The 20,386-nt window shown below is 41.3% G+C and overlaps 1 protein-coding gene across 1 annotated transcript in view; it reads right to left on the bottom strand.

Annotated features, from left to right (window-relative positions):
- The window catches only part of CRYBG1 (crystallin beta-gamma domain containing 1), a 95,301-nt gene extending 75,253 nt beyond the window's left edge, over nt 1-20,048 (bottom strand). Inside the window, exon 1 of the mRNA XM_068937937.1 lies at nt 19,966-20,048. The gene's annotated coding sequence lies outside the window, so the exon portion shown is untranslated. The remainder of the gene's footprint in view (nt 1-19,965) is intronic.
- Nucleotides 20,049-20,386: the final 338 nt, after the last annotated feature.

Here is a 20,386-nt window from a genome sequence, read left to right as displayed (position 1 = left end):
GTAAGTCAGATAGCTCAGTTTGGACTTAGGTCTTAGGTAACGCAAGATATGTAATTTACAGCTGAGGTCAAAGAGTAATTAAGTAAACATCTCAAATCATGCAAAATAATTCTACTACAATTTCAATTGCATTTTAATTTTAAAATAGTTCACACATTAAACTTTATCCTAAAGCATCATTTGGTACAGAGGCACTACGAGTCTTGGACTTCACACATGAAATACAAGTCGCTCTGGAGCCAGTTCAAAGACAGACTTCTCTTAAGTCATCTAGAATGTCCTGTTTACAATGGCTTCCTACAAAGTCATCTGCCAGCAGCTCTGTAGTTACCTGCCATAACCTTCCATTGCAATTTCTCTATTTGCCTACTTTCAACCCTCTAAGGGCTAGAGCCAGTTGAACTAGGCATTTATCTTGTCATTTGTGACCCAGATGGGGCAACTCCCTCAAAAGGGACAAAGAAATTAGAATCTCCCACAGATAAGTCCTCAGGATTTTGAGGCAAAACATTTTTGGTGCTAGGTTTTAGACTGAAGAGTATTTTGTCTTGATGATTTTTAAAAGTGTAACATAGCCCCTCCTTCCTCAAAAAGCCTTCCCCCAAAAGAAGAAGCTATAGATCCTTTTTTTCAGAACCCTGCGTAATCAATCTCCAAAAGACAGCAAGAACAAAGTACTAAAGTAATCTACATTCCGCTATTTGGTTATGCAAGGGGAAAAAAAAGTTGACGTTTTTATTTTATTACATACACAGCGAAACAAATGACAATTTCAAAATCTTTGGAAGCAATCTCCAAACTCAGACCTTCAAGCGTTCTGAAAGTCTGTTCTAGGCTTTATATCTAAGCTGCTATGTACAGCAGAACATGCATTTTAAAACACAGTTATCTCGGCCGCAGAACTTCAGGGCTGCAAAGTTTCTCCCTGCAAAGATACCGAATTTGAAATCTCTGTCAAGAGATACTTTATTATCTATTATATAGAACTTGGTTTTTGTCTTTCTTCATATTAGATAATACTTATCACCTCATAATAAGTGGAGAGGAGGAGGCATCTAAAGATGACAATTAATTGCTAAGTATTTAAAACTTATTTTCAAAATAGATCATTTTGTTAAAAATTTTTTAAGTGGATAAATTACAGATTTCAAAATAAAATTACATGATTTTGCTGAAGCAAAACATATACATATGTTTTGCTTCATAACAACATAAACAAATGATCCTTCCAAAAGACTTGGTTTGGGCTATGTTTCCATGAAAAGGTAGCACTGCAGGCTGGTCTGTATGTCTCCTATTACAAATCTGACACATAAAAAAAGTAAAAGAAACATATCCTTTTCTATTATTATTTCCACTAATTAATAGGAAAAACAGTAGCTACAGAAACAAGACACTGAAGTCTTAGTTTCACTAATTAAAGCTAGTCCAACATCATTTTAGTAACTCAGTCTCACTAACAAGTGCAGTAGACGTTTTTAGGAACTTGAGGACAACAATAGCTGGCTAAGAGATCTCTAGGCTAAGCTCTAGTTGTACGAAATGTACTTACACAACCATGTCTAATACTCTCCTCCCTTATAGCTGTGCCACAGGAGCTAACGAAAACGGAGGCAATAAACACTTATCCTTATCAAGCTTTACAAATTCAGCACAAAAATCTACAGTTAACAGACTGCATTTGACATACTCAACTCACTATCAGACCTGCTCTTTCACGAAAAGTTTATTTACTTACCACATAGGCCTGAATAATTTAAGTATTACCCCAAATACCGTATATCTTCCTAGTACCAATGTTCAGTCAGAAGTCATGTGATAGGCTAACATGCAGTATCAATCTCCTAATATAACAGGTGAAATAGTATAGGCAAACACCCGTATACGTCAACTGGCATAATACAAGTTAATAAAAGTGGTTAGTGTCAGTGATGCAGAAGAAAAGATGGGAGCCCTCAACTAACAGATAAATACAGGAAGAAAAAGTGCAAAACAAATTGATTTTATTTTACCCTTTGTGTTGTTTTCAGCCTAATTCTATGTCTTCAGTAATTCTCTTTTAATGCTTTACTATGTAAATATTCAAGAGCTGGCTCCAAAAGCCGTTTTGCTACAGAAACCTTGGCAGACACTTCTAAAAATACTTTTGTTAAAAAGGCTCTGCCAGTGCCCAGTAAAAAGGCATCCAGTTTTCATTAAAGAAAAGCTTCAGTTCACCTTTGTTTTTGTAAGCTGTGTACGGTGATATTTCTGCGCCTCACTCTGTACACAAGTATAAGAAAACAAACAAGCACCCTGAAAGACCTGAACTGTAGACCACAATAACAGAAGGTGCAGGATGACTGAATAGTTATGTTTGAACGAGAATTGCCTCTCCTCCTCAACCCTCACCTTCATTATTAAATTGTAATTTGGTCTAGATTAAAGGATAGTGGAGCAGCATAAAAGGACGGGTGGACAGCTAACCAAAATTAGCACATTTGTGAAGGGACTAAGAGAGATGAGATTTTTTGGCAGATGAAAACAAAGGACCGTTCCAGACATACGAAACATATGGAAATCACGGTGGATGAAGTGAAACACTTTTGCAAGTATGAAAGATGAGAAAAGAGGGTGAGAATGAACTATGAACAGAGGAAGGTCTCTTCAAATCATTTTTTTATCTGTGTATTTCTTACTCTTGGAGGAAGTGGAGAGTAGTTTTAGGAAAAATGAATTAGTTTAAATTTAAAAAAATCGCCTGTACTGATTCAAGCTTTTGCCATTGGTTATTTTCTGTTGCATATATGCTAAGCAGGCTCCATATAAAAACTCAGACCCAAATATTAAGCAATGAAAACAAGTAAACAGCACTAAAAACAAGAAAAAGGGGGTATAACAGGTGAAATTAGTACAGTTTGCATTGGAATTACATTGTGAATCTCCAGAGTCTTGCTGCGGTAGGTCCTGTCCCAAAAAGTGTGCATGTACGTCCAGTAAGTGGACAGGGAGGAGACACAATTATGGTGAAACATTTGCAATTATCATAACAGTTTCAGAGCAGCAGTTGCTTTATCAGATATTTCAGCACAAAGACCCAAGGTATGACGGGAAGACCTGTGGCGAGAGGTATCAGCCGTAGGTGTGAACATCAAAGCCAGCCAATAGTATGGGAGCAAGCTCCGGGGAGTCATACAACACACATACAACATTCAGACCTCTATGGTCTTTCGGATCAAGATCACAGGACATTAGTGACAGTCACCCAAACCTGGTGGCATTGCTAGTAACCTCCAGGATAACAGGTGTCAATGAAAGCACTTCATTCATTACTAGCTAAGTAATGGTGCAGGACAACAGGGAATATGTGACCTTATGGCAAAGCACGTCCAGTTCTTTGTTTGAACACATTTCTGTGGATTAACAAACAAGAACAGATTAAGTTCACCACAAAGCTTTCAGAAATGTGAGTTTACAGATACAAGGAACAAAGGAAAGTTACATCAGAAAAAGTCACAAGGAGTGAAATAATTAATATTAGATGAGCAAAGCTATTTCATTAAAACATTAAAAAGACCATATTCAATTTACTTCATAAATAACAGGCGGGGGGGGAGGCAGAAATTTCCTCTAGACAGTTATGAAACGGAGTAAGTACTGGGAAAAATAGTCTTTCCTGTCTAGTACTGGGAAAAATAGTCTTTCCTGTCTCTGCTATGCAATCATAGTAACTTACAATAAGAAAAAGTAAATCCTAGACTTCAGGGGTTACTAACTACAAATGTTCTAATTTGTAAAAATTGCCTAGGACTTTTCTAAGCCTAAGCAACAGCATTTGACTCCATGTTCACCCCAGGCAGTTCATTTGAAGAGCTGTCAAAATGCAATGTCTTGTGTTCTTTCCCGTTGTTGTTGGGTTTTTTTTAAATCAACCTTAAATTTCCTTGAGTAATTTGGTGATTCCTTCATTGATGATTTTGCATGGGTTTTTAACATATATAAAACAACACTGTCTGTCACAGTGATTCTTCCATATAGAAAAAATAGCTACCAGAGTTAAATCAGTATATTCACGCTCCAGTACAAGTGCACACACTATATGTACTTGAACTTGATGACCTTGGTTGCAGTAGTTCCTATGCATTTGACATTCTTTGTTCCTACCTTAATATTCTTTGCACCAAGGTCATGAAGGGCAGAGCATGCCCCAAAATTTCAGTTTCCTCATGAGTATGAAATCCCATGTTGCTTTATCTGTAGAAAGAGGTGCTTATGGATAATGTATCTTCAGGGAAGCTAAATAATATAAGCTTTAAAAATTCCTTTCCTCTTTTACTGATTGTCTAGGATAGGCATGCTCCAACATGAATAATTCAGTCAGCTCAGAGGTGGGAACTAGGAGAACAGAGACCTGAAGGACAGCTTCACTGAATATACCATCAAATCTGGAGGCTCTGAGAAACCATGTAATGTTTTATGAATGTGAAACTCTAAAACTGTCCTTCAGAACTCTTAAAATCTAGGATAAATACATTTTTTGACAATGCTGGAGGCGCTACTTCAGGAATCCTGGCAGCCTCAGTCAGTCTGGCAAATCCAGAATTCATTTGTTTATAGGCAAAGATACTTTTCCAAAGGCTATTTGTTGAACACCCAACAATACTGGCTATCTTTTTGATCTGATGCTATGTTGCCACCTCCATCACATCTTAGACCTTGACGCGCTGAAATCTACTCACTTGTAGGGCACTCATCTATAGGCAATCACTTCACCTTGAGAAATGAGCCAGGAACAGGATCTGTGAATTGTACAATTGTCTTAGGAACATCTTCTTTTCCTGGGGACCACTTCTGCCTGGATTCAGGGCATTTGTGGTGGACAATGTTGCCCAGTTACAGAATCACAGAATGGCTGGGATTGGAGATCATCTAGTTCAACCCCTCTGCGCAAGCAGGGTCACCTAGAGCACATTGCCCAGAGTGTGTCCAGTTGGGTTTGAATATCTCCAAGGATGGAGATTCCACCACCTCTCTGGACAACCTGCTCCAGTGTTCAACCATTCTTACAGTGAAGAAGGCTTTTCTTGTGTTCAAGTGGAACTTCCTGGGTTTCAGTTTGTGCCCAATGCCTCTTGTGCTATCGCTGGGCACCACTGAGAAGAGTCTGGTCCCATCCTCTTGACACCCTCCCTTCAGGTACTTACACACATTGATCAGATCCCCTCTCAGGCTTCTCTTCTCTAGGCTGAACAGGCCCAGCTCTCTCAGCCTTTCCTCACAGGGGAGATGCTCCAGTCCCTTAATCATCCTTGTGGCCCTTTGCTGCACTCGCTCCAGTATAGCATGTCTTTCTTGCACTGGGGAGCCTAGGATTGGACACAGTACTCCAGATGTGGCAGAACGAGCGACCCTTCAGCCATCAGTCTATCTCAGGAATCACCTTTTCTTTCCAGGACCCACTGACATTGGCAATGATAGAGAATATTTACAGCCAGAGAGTTGGAAACTAGGAGTGATACGGCACCACTTCAGCATCTGTAGACACTGACCTTCCTATGGGAACACACAGAAGGTACACTCCCATCTGGGTGACTTTTTGAGCCTGTTCTCCAGTACTGACAGGAAAGGTCTGACTTGACTTTACAAGGTCTAACTGGACTACATCAGAGACAAAGTCCCAGGCTAATTATAAATGCTTGGGAAAACAGGATAAGAAACAGGATTGTTGCAGAATGATCCTCACCCAACACATCCTCCTAGATCCCAGCAAATGATGAGGAGTCATAGAGAAAGGGAACACCCTTCCTCTAGAGAGACAGCCTTGGTGCCAACAGCAGCAGGGACATCACGGGAACTGCATGCCCTCAGCAACCAATTTTAAGTTCCTGGAGCATTAGTCAGTGTTACCTGCTGCTCAGATGCCTTGAAATATCCTGGGTTCATTGTCAGACTATACCCTGGCATCCTGGGACGTGCTAACACTGGTGCTGAATGTCAAACTGCAGAAAAGTATCTGATAACATGGTACCACACTGTGGAGCAGTGTCAGAACTGTTTCTTTACTATCAGTTGTCTGTGATTAGACCTGGGAGAGAAGCAGAAGTCACCAGCAGTACCAGAGCACCAATTCCTCACCCAATATTTTAGAAGCAGGTCACTGACATCAGAAGTTGCATGAGCACTGCTGGAAAACATTCACACTTCCAGTTCGGGGAGGTGCTCGCTGCTCCTCCAGATGCCCCTGATCACTGCCACATTTGTCCATGTTTCCTTCTTCAGCTCTGAAATCTGTGACAAAGGATGTAAATCAATGGGCCCAGGCTTATAAGAACTACTGAAATTTGAAGATAAAAGCTTCCTGACAACAATAAGCTTGCACTAAGGCTGAGAAGTGACTGAAATACACCAAGACATCTAGCCCTTTTATTCCTCTCTAAGATGTCGCAGCAGCAGAACACGAGCCCCCTATGGACACCATTAAATCCAAAAGTCCCTATGTTGAGCACACTCACATTCACAGCTGAACGCCCGTGAGGACTACTGACCAAAAGAGAACATGCCTGCAGACCAAAATGGTCAACTTAGAATATATATGCAGAGAAATAAAAAGTTCTACCAGATCCTTTTTGTAAGGGTAATTGTTTCTCTCTTTTAGGCTGACTTCTAACATCTCATGCAAAAACTTGACCCTAAAGTTCAGCAGACAAAATAATAAAAAAGGTTTTCAAAGTTTTCGTGTTTGCAGGTTAAAGTTACAAGGAAAATAGAGGCAAGCAAGGGCAATCCAGAGAAGATATAAGAACTGCTGAATCAAATAAGTCTGTTGACATCCCAGTATCTACTTAGCTAATCTTTAAGTTCATGACAGTCACCATCCTTTATTTCACTGTCCTTTTCCCTGACACTCTTCACATTAAAAATAAAGTTTAGGATTAAGAAATGATTCAGTGTGGTTTATGAGTGGTTCAGTCTACGTGTGGGCATCCAATCATCAAATACAGAGAAGGCTTTATTAAAGACAAATGATACACTAACACAATACTACTAACACAATACTACAATTTAGTAAGAGACATGAATATGCCCACAGAAAGTTCAAATGGAGAGCTGGAAGCTGTGCTGCCTCAGAAATATGTAAAACACATGACTGAAGAGATAAAGCAATTGCAGGTGTTCTTCCTACGAAGTAAGATATGGAGAAGGTTTCAAAACTTTCTTTAAAGGTAGGAATGGCTCAATTACCAGAGATGACAAATCACTGAATTCCCCCCTTTCCCTCCCCTGCCAAAAAAAACCCCTAAACAACAAAATCTGCCCTTGAAGAATCACACTGTGATTACTTTGGAAAGTAAAAAAGTAAGCACATGATTTTGAAATAGATCATGGCCTGCTAATTGCCAGCACGTGGCCAGTCACACCTGCTTCATTAGATGACACGGACACTTAATTTGTAATAAGCAGCAAAATGCATTTATAATCATCTTCCAAGTGTCACGGACATCCTGCTAGTGAGGGAAATGCAGCAAACCAAAATGTACACATTCAGATGAAAACAGGTAGCTGCAGACAAAAGATACCTTATGCTACACACCTATGCTGATTGGATAGGCTGTCAAATGGAGAGCACTCTGGAGGCGGACAAAACCATTTTCAAAATTACAAGAGAAAGAGATTATCTAGTGGACAGTCTGGGAATTATCACATCAAGAAGAAGTGTTAAAACATAAGCAATATTACTGATGAAAGATAAATCCATCTGTCTTAGTTACAGAGAGGCACAACTGAAAAAACTATGTTAAACTTGAACAACTTTGCTATGAAGCAAAGTCAGAACTGATACTTTTAATCGTGGAAAGAAATGAATATCTGAGTATAATTCATTATTTCAGCAATTGTCCCAGGGTAATGATAGGAAGGTTCAACTTCAACTTAAAAAGCATATTCAACCCATAATTGGAAGAAAAGAAATTCCATGGACTATAATAAAGAACAGTGGGAACATCTTATGAACCACAAACAAATTATCAAAATGTGGAGTCTTTGGAGCATAAAGGACTTGGATGCAAGAAAAGCACTACTTTTGCAGATAACAGCACAGGGGGGGAAAAATCACTGTTTAGCAGAAGTACACCAAGGAAATACACCAAAGTCTGACACACAACTCTGATCGTAGAAGAGATTAGACGCGTCCAAACAAGTACACAGAGTTTTACTATTTTTTTTTTTTTTTTTAAAAAGAAGTGCAAAGTTTGGCAAGTTAGTCTCTTACCACTGCAGTGATAACAAAGAATTTGCCCTGATCATGTTTAGGAAAATCACAAAAAATAAAAACAATTGCAAAGCAAATAACTGATAAAGAAACCTAGAAAGACAAAGCAGACAAAGAAAAGAGACAGCTAGCATTGAGGAGAGATTTAGAAACTTTTCCAACAAACCAGCAGTAAAAACCCCTCATGGACTAACTGTATTTTATACTGTATAAAAGAAATTCGCCAGAATATTAAAATATTAATTCCCATCACAAAAAGCTGATTAAAACAGACAATGCTATATCATCATCAAAAATACTCTTCTACTCAATAATTCAGCTTGCTAGAGCTTATGCAGACACAGAATTTGAGAGTTTAAAGTTGCCAGACTTGTGTCAGATGCGTCTTCCCCAATAGTCGCACCATGCAACTGTGAGACAGGCAGTCACCACTGGAATACCTGAACTATTATTATTCCCTCTAATGCTGCCCCACTGGTTTAACAGCTAATGGGACATTCTTCCAGCGCGAGCAGCCTGCCCGGCTTCTGACAGTCACACAGGACTACAAAGCGGAAACAAAAATACATATTCAGTTTAAACAAGAGTCATTTAGGATGCAGCTCATTTACAAAAGTATTCAGGCCTAAATTACTACTCCTCTCACATATGAATAAACATTTATAATTGAGGCCACTTTTTGCTTTGTTTCAACTCTTAAGTATTACTCTCACATTGTATTTAGCATTTACAGAAAAATAGGACATTTTGCATAACACAAAGGCAGTGTTTGTCATCTGACTAGATTTATTTCAACCAAAGCAGTTATATTATAAGGGAAGTGCTGTTTTTTCACTTTTTTTTTTTTTTTAATGATTTATCAGACCTCCTTAGCACCTGGAAACACAAGTTATAGTCACTCAGGATAAGACTCTCATTGTCTTGAGCTTAGTTTATAAATGCTAGACATTCTCTAAACTACACTTTGATCCAAACATAGTATGTTTGCACTAATAAATACTACTTGAAAGTCAAGATGAGAAGTCAGGTATCTTGGCAGAAAAACCTACATTTAGGCTGCAGATCTTTTTTTTTTTCCCCCCATTATATTAGTTGTTAAGGATCCAGTAGAGAGTACTGACTTCTCTCTACCATTTTTTTTTTCATTCTTGGTGAATTACAGTGAAAACATGACCTCTCCCCCACAGAATTTGGCTTAGTCATAAATTTAGCTAATATAAAATACAAAAAAATCCTATGTTAAAACGACCTTACCTTGAAGGGTGTATGTAGTGCAGATTTCTACTTGTCCCAGGTACAGAAGATACCTTCTAGGTCTTGTTAGAGAACTGGTTAATTCAACTACCAGTCACTCCAAGCCACAGATGCATGGCAGAAGATAGTGCAAACAATGAGACAGACTCACCTGAATAATAGTACTAGTAAGACTGCCTTTGGATTTCTACTTTACTAACACATGGAGCAGCAGAGGGAAAAGATACCTACCTAATTCAGATTTATCAGAATTTTAGCGGCAAAGATGTGCCTGAAAACATCAGCAGGTTTGATCCCAAATACAGGAGATAAGCGCCTCACTGAAGTACTGATTATTCTCCGTTTCTGTCAAATGTATGACAAGAATAGCTATCAAGCTTTCCATCGAGAACCATGCAGACGGTTTCATGTGGAAAGACTTCTCCTCTGAAGGATTATCATCTGTACTGTGTTTAAAGTACAGCCCTGTGGACCTTCTACAGGCCTATCAGCCTCTTCTCTTTTTTTTTTTTCTTCCTCATCTCATACACACCCTTAAGTCATACAAGGCTTATGAAGCCTGATGAATTCCATGCTCAAATTTCAAATGATACGTGTTCGTTTAGAGCCTTTGAAAGGTGCCAACTTTTTTTTGTCTTTTGTGCTCTTGTTCACTATTTGATTACAGAAGCCATAGTCAAAATCAGACTCCATTATTCTAGACACCTGATAAAACACACAACCCAAACCACCACAGCCTGGGAGAGGCTACTAAGTAAACTAACAAGACAGACAAAAGGTGTGAGAAAAACATTTATTATTATCTGAACTGAAGACAAACAGGGTTGCCTCCCATTTAATAAGTAAAGGAATCCCGCCTCAAATCCTAAGAGTCTCATGAAGTTAACTCAGGGGGTCAGAGAGATGTACGTTCAATCTACCCTGAGCATATGTCAGCCAGGTAAAAAGCAACTCTGGTTTGGCAGCCATGTAATAACGTTTGCATGGTGCCACGTCCAGACAGTTGTCCATTTCAGCGCTGTAAAAATCAGTCAATCAGTGAATCAGTCATTAACCTGCCTCTCAACAGGAGGTAACAGCGCAAGGACAGAACCATACTAACACATCTGCATCGCTTCCAAACCGAAAGTACCTTGCTCCTAGACAACTTCTAACGCAGGAAGACTGAACATGCGTAAACCTGCACCTAGACTGCTTCTCGCGACCCAGTCCGTACGGGTAGGAATACTGAGCTAGCACCAAAGGTAACATGATGGCTGCTAGTTCAGTGGTTCCTCTGAATAATTTACAGTGTTACTCTTAAATGTATTTAGAGAAAACAAGCTCCGTAACTTCCAGCTCTTCACTAAGTACCCCAGTATTCTTCAAACAGAAAAAGCGTAACACGGATAGGTAGGTTTCCTTTCACTTCCATTCCTGTTTTCTCCCCTATTGCTTCACCTTTTGCACATAGCTAAGGAAAGCCACAAAGATGCTCCAACAGTGGAAGCAGATGAATTCCAGCAAGTATTAAGGGGAGTCCCACCACACACCGTGCACTATGAATTATTTGTACTTTATCTGCAACCAGTAGTCAAGGGTGAATCATCAAAACGTTCTACTTCATAGAAAGAGAAGGCTCTATAACATATACTCCTCTTTGCTAGTAATCACGTAGCTTTGGTTTTATGCCAAACGTGCTTATAGTGTTCCAAAATTCTAAATATACATCTTGTCACAAAAATTACATGTTACTCATTAAATGATTCATGAATGGCATAGTATTCCCAGCCAAGTGTAGGAAAACATTTCAGCATTGCTAATCACAGAGTACCTCATTGGCTGTTGTGGAATGTCCACCATGAAATCCCAAATGACAGTGTCAAGGAATTAAAATGATGAAATGATGGAAACCAAAGCAAACAAACAACTCAGTAAACCCTTCCGGAAGGCAAAGAAGAAAAAAAAAAAAAAAAAAAAAAGACCTTCTCCTCCCCCCCACCAAATCCACACGTTCATGATGTCACTTAGAACAAGCTTGTACATCTTGATGCCGAGTCCCTGCAAGCCTACAGTTTTCACATTATTCTACTACTAGACGCTACCAGCAACGTGCCTTTGCAGTGATGAAGGCTAACTGCATCTGTGTTGCCTCTATAAGAGCACGGCCAGCACACTGGGAGAAGTGATTCCTCCCCTCTGCTTGACACACGTGAGACCACATCTGGAGTGCTGTGTCCACTTTCAGACCTCCGGTAAAAGAGAAATGTGGACAAAATGGAGCAAGTACAGGGAAGGGCCACCAAAAGGCTTAGGGGCTGGGGCATGAGGTACAAGGAGCACCTGAAAGAGCAGCATTTGTTTGGCCTCGAGAAGAGAAAGTGTAGGGGAGATCTTATTGCCGTCTACAGCTACATAAGGGGAGCCAAGCTCTCCTCGGAGGTACACAGGGATAGAGCAAGAGGCAATGCACACAAGCTGCAGCCCAATAAATCCTGTTTAGACACGAGGAAAATTTTTCACAGTCTTCACAGAGAGGTCACGGAGTCTCCATTCTTGCAGATACTCAAAACTCAACTAGACAAAGCCCGAGCAACCTGCTCTAACTTCACAGCTGGATCTAACTTTGAAGCTGGCTCTGCTTTGAGTGGAGAGCTGGACAATAGGACCTCCAGAGGCTCCTTCCAACCTAAATTATTCCTATTCTACTGTGCACTTATCATATAATGAGGAAAGCATTCTGCTAGTTTCCTGCCAGGAAACAACCATATGACCACTTGACTTCCTCTGAAGCACCCTCTCCTCACAGGTAACACAAAAGCTTCCACTGATATTACAGGTTCTCACCTGCTTTCATCATCGTTAATTAGAAGTCATCTCTGACTTCACATGGGGCCTGAGAGCAGAAGACTGTGTTGTGGCACCTGCTCCTGACCACAGAAGAAGGGACAGGTGGAAAACAATGGTTTCCACTGCGCCATGCATCTTAAACTTTTTCTGCTTAGCTACTTATAACCTGAGGCCTATTGGCTTATGCGTAGGTCCTCATTGATTTGAATGGAACAAGCTTGTGTATTAGGAATGATATCCAGTTCCATGCACTAAGGCCTCTCTGCTTTGAGCTCTCCAAGTACTCACTGAGTTAGTCTAACGGTAGAAGAACTACTGATCTGCCAGGATAGACACAGGCAAGGAACCCCTGTAAATACATTAACACAGACCTCAAAAAAGCCACATTACTTGAAGCATTATTTCAAGGAAGCTTTTTTTTTTTTTTTTTTTTTTTTTTTAAATAGAGGAGGCACAGTTTTAAACCACACACTCACCAGCAGTAACTACTATAATTAACATAAGGTATCCCTATGGAAAAAAAAAGAATTCGTTTGCCAAAACAGCAATTGTGCTGCTGGTGTTGGGCTTTAGCTGAAACATAGGATTTGGGAAATTCATCAGACCTGTCCGTTTTACAGTTTTTCATAGTTCAGAGCATTCTTTTAAAATTTAGTTTGGTTAATTTTATAACTAAATTCTAGATGAAAAAACGATTCACTCACCAAAACAAGTACTATGTTTTTTAACCAATATTCCTTCACTTTCACCTCAGAATTTTCAAGTACAGTTCCAAAGTGAGGATAAGGAAAAATAATAGGACTTTTGCAGACTTGGGAATGAAGGACATGGACAAGACAACAATTTATTTTCTTTAAATGAATTAATATTTTTACAGAGAGCATTACAGGAAAGGGATAAACTCTTCTACTTATCAGTCTTTGCCTATTTTTCCCTTCTTGTCTTGAGGGAGCATTGAATGATGAAATATTTGATAATACGTTGTGTTAGCCACGTATGTGGCTGCATGAACAAACATGCGGGAGAAGAAAAATTGTACAGTAGAAAGTTTGCTAGGTTTAAGAAGTGACTAATATAAAAATACTGTATACAAAGGTACCAGCTACATTACAAAACTGTTAATTTTTGTAATGTCTGTTTTGCAAACTGAAGATGAGAAGGGGTTTTTCCCTTGCACAGGAACCTCCAAATATAGAATAGCTCCTCATGTTTTTATTGTATTTTAAAACACAAGCTGCTAAAGGAAGAACTGCCTACTGTTAACAGTTTCTCATATTTCCCATTATAAAGATTCCATTTTCAGCAGCTTTTAACTTTACTAAACATTGTCACGTTGGCTAAAATTCTACAAATCAGACTCTGGATCAAGTAGTCTCCTCTCTCCTCTGTCCTGCTTCCCCTGTCTTCTCTTAACTTCTTGTCCTCACAGTGAAAAAGAAAAAGGAGCAATCACCCGACAAAGGTTTGTTTTCCTGTGACTTGCCCAGCTTTACTGAGCAAACTCCGCAGAAGCAGGGACCAACCCCAATCCCCTAAAGAACATGAGGGCTCTTAACCACAATCAACTGAACAAGACAGAAATTCTGTGGAAAAAAGAGTCTTTAAGAGCAGATTGCTCGCGAGCAAAGAAGGTGCCTTAAAGTTGCACAAGAAAAATCAGAATACAGGTTTTCAAACTCATGTTGACTTTGCTCTGTGTGTGTGGAGATACCACTCTGTGGACTCCCTGCATCCAGCAACATGGAGGGAATTCAGCCGTCCACATTCAGATGCCGGAGCAGTCACCTGCAGGAGCCTTTCCACAGTCAATGAGGAAAACCAGGCACTTCTAAGGTGCAATTCAATCAGCCTGTTTTAGACGCTCACCTTAGGGTGAGATGAATGGCATGCCAGACATGCCTATTTGCCCTCCTTGATTACAAGGGGAGGAACTAGTTCAGATGTAGGTATCTGAAATTAGAGGATACGGATCCCGCCTTACATTTGTGTATGAAGTAGTCAAACTAATCATATTCACCGTTTCAACAACGGATACTACTTCTGTTTACCCACGGTATTTAAGATCAGCAAAAATGAGGCAAAGTGTCATTTTAAGAAAAACACAGGGTTTCATACAGAACTGTTTTTTCTGCCTGAATAAACTAATTTATGTTTTATTCATATTTATTTTTATTTCATTTTACATTGATTCATATTATATAATTTTCTCTATGCAAAGGCACTGTTTACTAGCATGTGAAAATACCTACAACTGTTGTCTTACTGTTTTTCCTCTTAATTTACAATTTCCATAACCTTAATTAAGAGAGGATGTGAAGAGAAGAAAGTAATCACCCTCTTCAGGTCTTCTCTTGCATGCCAAAAAGCTTGTTTAATTTTTCCAGCTATGCCAGCTGATCTATAAATATTACTGCTACGTACAAACATCATCCTGCTTATGTCTTCAGGCCATCACAAGTACAATAAAGTATCACTCTTCTGTATTCTCGATGCAAGCAGAAAACCACTAGAGAATGAAGGCTAAATTGCTTGATGCAAATCTCAACAGGATGAAAAGGAAGGGACAGAGGGACAGAGGGTTGTAACAACAAGGGACCACGACAAATTGCAAGAGGATATGAGACAGCAGTGTTGAGAAAGTATAAAGACTGAAATCTCCTACTTTTTTTCACTTGTAAGACAGATGGTACTCACTGAATAGCTATGCATTCAATATTTAATATTGGTTTTAATACTCCATGCATTAAGTGCCAGCTGCGTGTACCTGGCATTCAATATGGACATTTGCTCTGTTAACTTTCCTGGGTAGTTTTCACAATGGTATTTTTGCTCTCATTAAAATTAGAACACCTTTGCATTTTTATTTAGCTCAATGTTCAAAGCGCGGATCTGAAACATACGTGAAAATCAGAAGTGTCAAAACTGGCACCTAGTTTGAGAAAACGAGAACCTGACTTCCCAGAATACACTTTATTTTTATAGCCTTACACCTATTCAGGACAGCGTTCCCACCACCTCTGTGGTACTCAACACTCCGATGAATCAGATTCACCGCAATACAGTAGCGTATACCCTCCTCCCCCCTCCCCAAATAAACACACAGAGAAGGTAGAAGCAGCCAAAAACTAAGGAGAATTCTTGGATTTGTGAATGGCATATCTGTTGATTCCTTTTATTTTCTGATTTTAAGATAAGTTTTTCTATATTTAAGGAAAAACACAAGAAAAAGCAAAGTCAGCAACTGTCTTGAAACACAGAAGTTAGGAACGAGATCCCACTCTTTTCTACCAGGATCTAATCTTTCACAGACATCCAAGCAAGACAGCCAGGAAAGCATTATCAGTCTTATTGGTTCGGATTCTAAAAAAATTTGTTTTTAAGTGACAAACTGAAAAGGAGAGCATTTTTCTTTACGCTGGTGCTTTCAGAGCCACCACAACTGCTAACTCAGAAGCACAGAAACAGCAGCCTGTATCAAACTCATTCCAGAATGACTTATTACTTACTACTGACATGGCAGAGATGTCGTTACACAGGTTTTCACAAGATGGTATTTTTCACTTCTTATGAACGCAAACAAACGAATAAACATGCATTAAGCATGCAACCTCTCTTAGTCTTGTTTCTAGGCATCGATTAGTCTAGTAAGCCCCTATTTCCTTATTAGGTAACAGTACAGATTAAAAATTTGAGCAAAAATGCTTTGCATGTAATTATTCGATCACGATAGTGTAACAGAACTTACTTTCTTTTATAAAAGAAAATCACCTACAGCAAGTTGCCCAGGACCACGTCCAGTTGGGTTTTGAGTATCTCTGAGGGCTGAGACTCAACCACCTCTTTGGGCAACCTGGTCCAGTGTTTACTCACCCTCACAGTGAAGAAGCGTTCCCTTGTGTTCAAGTGGAATTTCCTGGGTTTCAGCATGTGCCCGCTGCCGGTTGTCCTGCCACTGGGCACCACTAAGAAAAGCCTAGCTCCATCTTCTTTACACCCTCCCTTCAGATATTTATCAACACTGATCAGATCCCGCAATTCAGTGTACTGATTCAGTATGCTGAATTGAGGATTATTACTTTACTATTTAATGCAGCTGAGTGTATTTTCTTTCTTTTGCTTTCTTTTTTCTCGTCAAACAATTGACTAATGTTCTGTTATTTTTTAGCTTATTTTTTTAACATGGTGAAACGTTTGTTCTTAATCTTTCATCAAAACTTAAGGGCTGTGAAGCATGATTCCCAGACCTCTTCCGACAGAGAAGTCGGAGTAACTCAGACAATATGGAAGTAGGGAAGCGGTATCAGATTTCGTCTCACCACTCCTCCTTTCAAAACAGCATTTCTTCGTATATCTCCCGTATGTGTGTGTTCCTCTCTGAGGTAAGGTCTAATCATCCTACAGTCTAACTAGCACTGGACGTAGGCTAACATCAACTTTCCCTTTGCTCATTTTTTTTGCTCATTTTTATGTTATTACCCCAATTCATTTTTATATCCATGCCAAATGACTACAGAGTAACAGTCATATAGGTTTCTTCACCTTCAAGAGTTTGCTGAGGATGAACTCAACTAAACTTAATCGAGGAAAGGAAAATAATACAAACAAGAAGTGGTATTGCTGATGGTAGCAGTCCTAGCATTCTCAGTACCAAGACTGACAATTACCAGTGAAACGAGGAAGTAATAAGGAGCAAAAATATCTTCTTTTTTGACGGCGATTACATTGACACATTTCAGGCAACAATCTAGCTACTGTGATTTGTGGCTCAGCCAATTCATAACTGGACTGTAGTAACTTGCCCGGTCTTGAGCCTTCAAGTACCCAAAGCTCCCAATTCATAGTGTAGTACACTGTGGGAAAAACTGCTAAACGCTCACACCCCAAAGATATACAATTTCCTTCGTTGCCCTGTAGCCAAGTTCCTGCTTCAAAGTTCAAATCAAAGTCATCATCTCCCTTTGTAAAGCCGCCGATGGGTGCAGATTATTCAATGTCCAAGACATGACAACTCTGTAGGGATGGAACTTCCAAAGGACCAAGTAAAATTTGGTATCTTAGGACGGTGCAGTTTTCTAAGACACTGTGACACCATCTTTCCTTTGATTTTTTTTCTTTCGCTGCAGCTTCTTCTGTTTAAAGGCTCCAGTCTGCATCGCTTATCTGTGGAAAAGAGACTCTAGGAACTTTTGCGGGAGAAAGGGTCCAGTGGAGTTCATCTGGCTTTCCTGATTTAACCTCAGACACCCAAGAACAAAGGTAGTACAACACAAACACTTCGCTGAGGACAAGAGTGCACACTTGCAGCCTCAAGTTTAAAGGAGCTGTGCTGCTTCTTTGGTATTTTAGATGATGATGGTGACACATTTTTTATGCTATATTGGCCACTGCTCTTCAAGATGAGTAATCTAACAGCAATGAAAAGTTTTGCCTACCTAAAAAAAAAAAATAATAGCATAAGAACAGCAAAACAGCTACTGAGATATTTTGTTTTTAAACTGGACTATCATTTAAATAGGTATCTTCAAAAAGCCAGCTTTCATGCTAGCTGTGTGCCAAACTATGTCTCTCTCATAGCAAAATGCGACTATTTATTAAGCACCCCAAATTTTGAAAATCATTGCTGTTTAAAGTATACTTTTGTACGGTCTACACAGCATTCTTCTGATCATGTCTCATGGCCCATCATTTAGCCTACTAAAAATAAAATACTTCAAACAATATATTTTGAGAAAAAATACCATAATCCTCAACCTTAAAAAATTGCACTGAATTTTTCAGGCTGTGCATTAAAGGCTTTGTTCATTCCATTTAAAACAAACACACACGATGGTAGAAAGCTACACGAACAAGAACGTTTGTGCTGTCCTAAGATGACCAATTGTGGTTAATGATGTTAACATAAATGTGTATTTCTATGTGCTGAAGGCACATATTGTATCAATACTAGAAGGTTTAGTTCCCTGAACAGAAAGCAAAAAACCCTGTGTTTTCAAACAAATTACAAAGCTATCAATTCAAAAGCCTTGCAGGTATTAGGTTTCATTTATATTTTATGTACAGAACTTGGTAACTTTATGCAGCAAAAACATCCTCCAATTATTTCAAGCCCCAAATCCCACACAGTGTTTCTGCTTTGGTTTGGCGCAGTAGACGGAGCAAGGTATCTGGAAGAAAACGGAACTAGCAATAGAGGAAGAACTTAACCTCCATTTCTCAGCATTCGTTTAGCACATCTAGAATATTCCATTCAGTTTTGGGCCCCTTCAACAGAAAACAAACATTGATAAACTGGGGTGACCCAGCTGTTCGAGGGCAGCAGCTTGGTCAAACCTGAGGGAAGAGATGGCTTCGGGGGGCTCACAGCAGCCCCCGGCACCTTTGCAGGGCGTAACCAAGAAGATCCAAGAGGCTCTTCAGCAGTGCATGACAAGGCATAAGGGCAGAAATTGAAACAAGAGATGGTCCTCTTTCACACAAGGAGAAACCTTCTCACGAGAGGATGATCAGGCAGGGAGCAAGTTGCTCAGAGAGGCTACGCAGTCTTCATTCCTGGAAGTTTTCAAAACCCAACTCGATAAAGCCTGAGTAACCTGGTGAGATCTCAGACCTGACCCTGCTCTGAGTACAAGGCTGGACTAGAGCCCAGCTGGGGTCCCTTCCAGCCTAAACTACGCTGTAATCCTATGACAATTACAGAGCACTATGCTTCCTGTTCCATCTGTTTTTTGGAAAGCAGAAGAGGGGAAGCCGTTTCTGTTCCTGGTGGAGGTCACCTGCAGCATTACCTACTCAATACCACTGTAAAACACACCATTTCCTGGTTCAATAGCTCTGAAAAGCAGACTTCGTATTACTTTTCCTACTCATGAGTAAGCATGAGCTCACATGGGTTTCTATATGAGATGTTGCTGTCAAAAGTTTTCAACAGTACATTCCGATACCAAACACAAGCTTCGCTAGACTGTAGTTCAGCAGTCAAGCAAGCCCTGTATGACTGTCATACAGCCCCACTCTTATCGAACATAACACACTTCTCAATCCGGACCACGCAGAGATCACTAATTTACAACGAGTCTTCTTCAATCCAGGCAGCGCTGACACCCTCTCCTTGCCCGGGTCTCAGACCCGAGCAGTATCGTGTTGAATCAGTCCTTGCTGCAGCCTCACGTTTGCCACAGCCTGCCGAGAACTGCCTCCAGGTGCAGAGGCTCTGCCGCCCAGCCGCCTGCAGCCAGCCTCCCTGAGCCGCCCCGGGCTGCCAGCAGCGCTCGGCGACCTCCCGCCCCCTCCACGGGCGCCTTGTAAGGCAGCGTGCGTGACATGGGCACCGCTCACGGGCAGCTTTGAAGCGCGCTGGGGAGCAACAGATAGCGAAGGTGCTGGAGCAAAGTGCCACCGAGACCTTTTCCCTTTTCGCCCTTCTTTCGCGCATCCCGGGAAAACGAGCGCGGAGCAAGTCCGCTGCCGCGGAAGAGTAAAGGCTCTTACTAGAGGCCAGCTACGCTTCCTGAGCGCGCTTGGGGCCGCGGAGGCTCCGCCTGCTCAGGGCGGCTGTTACCGCCGGCGCGGCCGCGGGACCCCCGGGCATCGCCCCCCGCTCCCCGCCTCCCTCCGCCGTCGGGGCTCGCTCTTACCGCAGCGCGGGGCCGAGGGCGGCGGCGGGCGGCGGGGGCCAGGCGGGTCCGCCGCCCCCTCCTCGGGGCTGCTGCTGCTGCTCCTTCTTGCCGGGCCGCCAGCGGGGCAGCGCCGGGCGCCGCTTGGGCGGGTGGCGGCGGGCGGCAGCGGCGCCCTCCGCCTCCGAGTCGTCCGACTCGCTGCGGCCAAAGAGCCGCTCGAGGCGGCCCCGCCGGGCCCGGGCCATGCCGGGCTGGGAGCCGCGGCGGGCGGCGGCGGTGACGGGCGGCGGCGGGGCCCGGCAGCAGCCCGGGCAGCGCGGCGCGCCCGGCGGCCTCCGAGGCTCCGCGGGCATGGACGGGGCGGTTGCCTCCCGCCTCGGTGTATATGCGTTTAATAAGACGATTCCTTCCCTCCCTTCCCACCGCCGGCCGCGTCGGT

This window comes from Struthio camelus, chromosome 3 (genome assembly GCF_040807025.1).
Source record: "Struthio camelus isolate bStrCam1 chromosome 3, bStrCam1.hap1, whole genome shotgun sequence".
Classification (NCBI taxonomy): Eukaryota; Metazoa; Chordata; class Aves; order Struthioniformes; family Struthionidae; genus Struthio; species Struthio camelus.
Note: the sequence above shows the minus strand (reverse complement) of the source record. Positions and strands in the feature narration are given on the sequence as shown.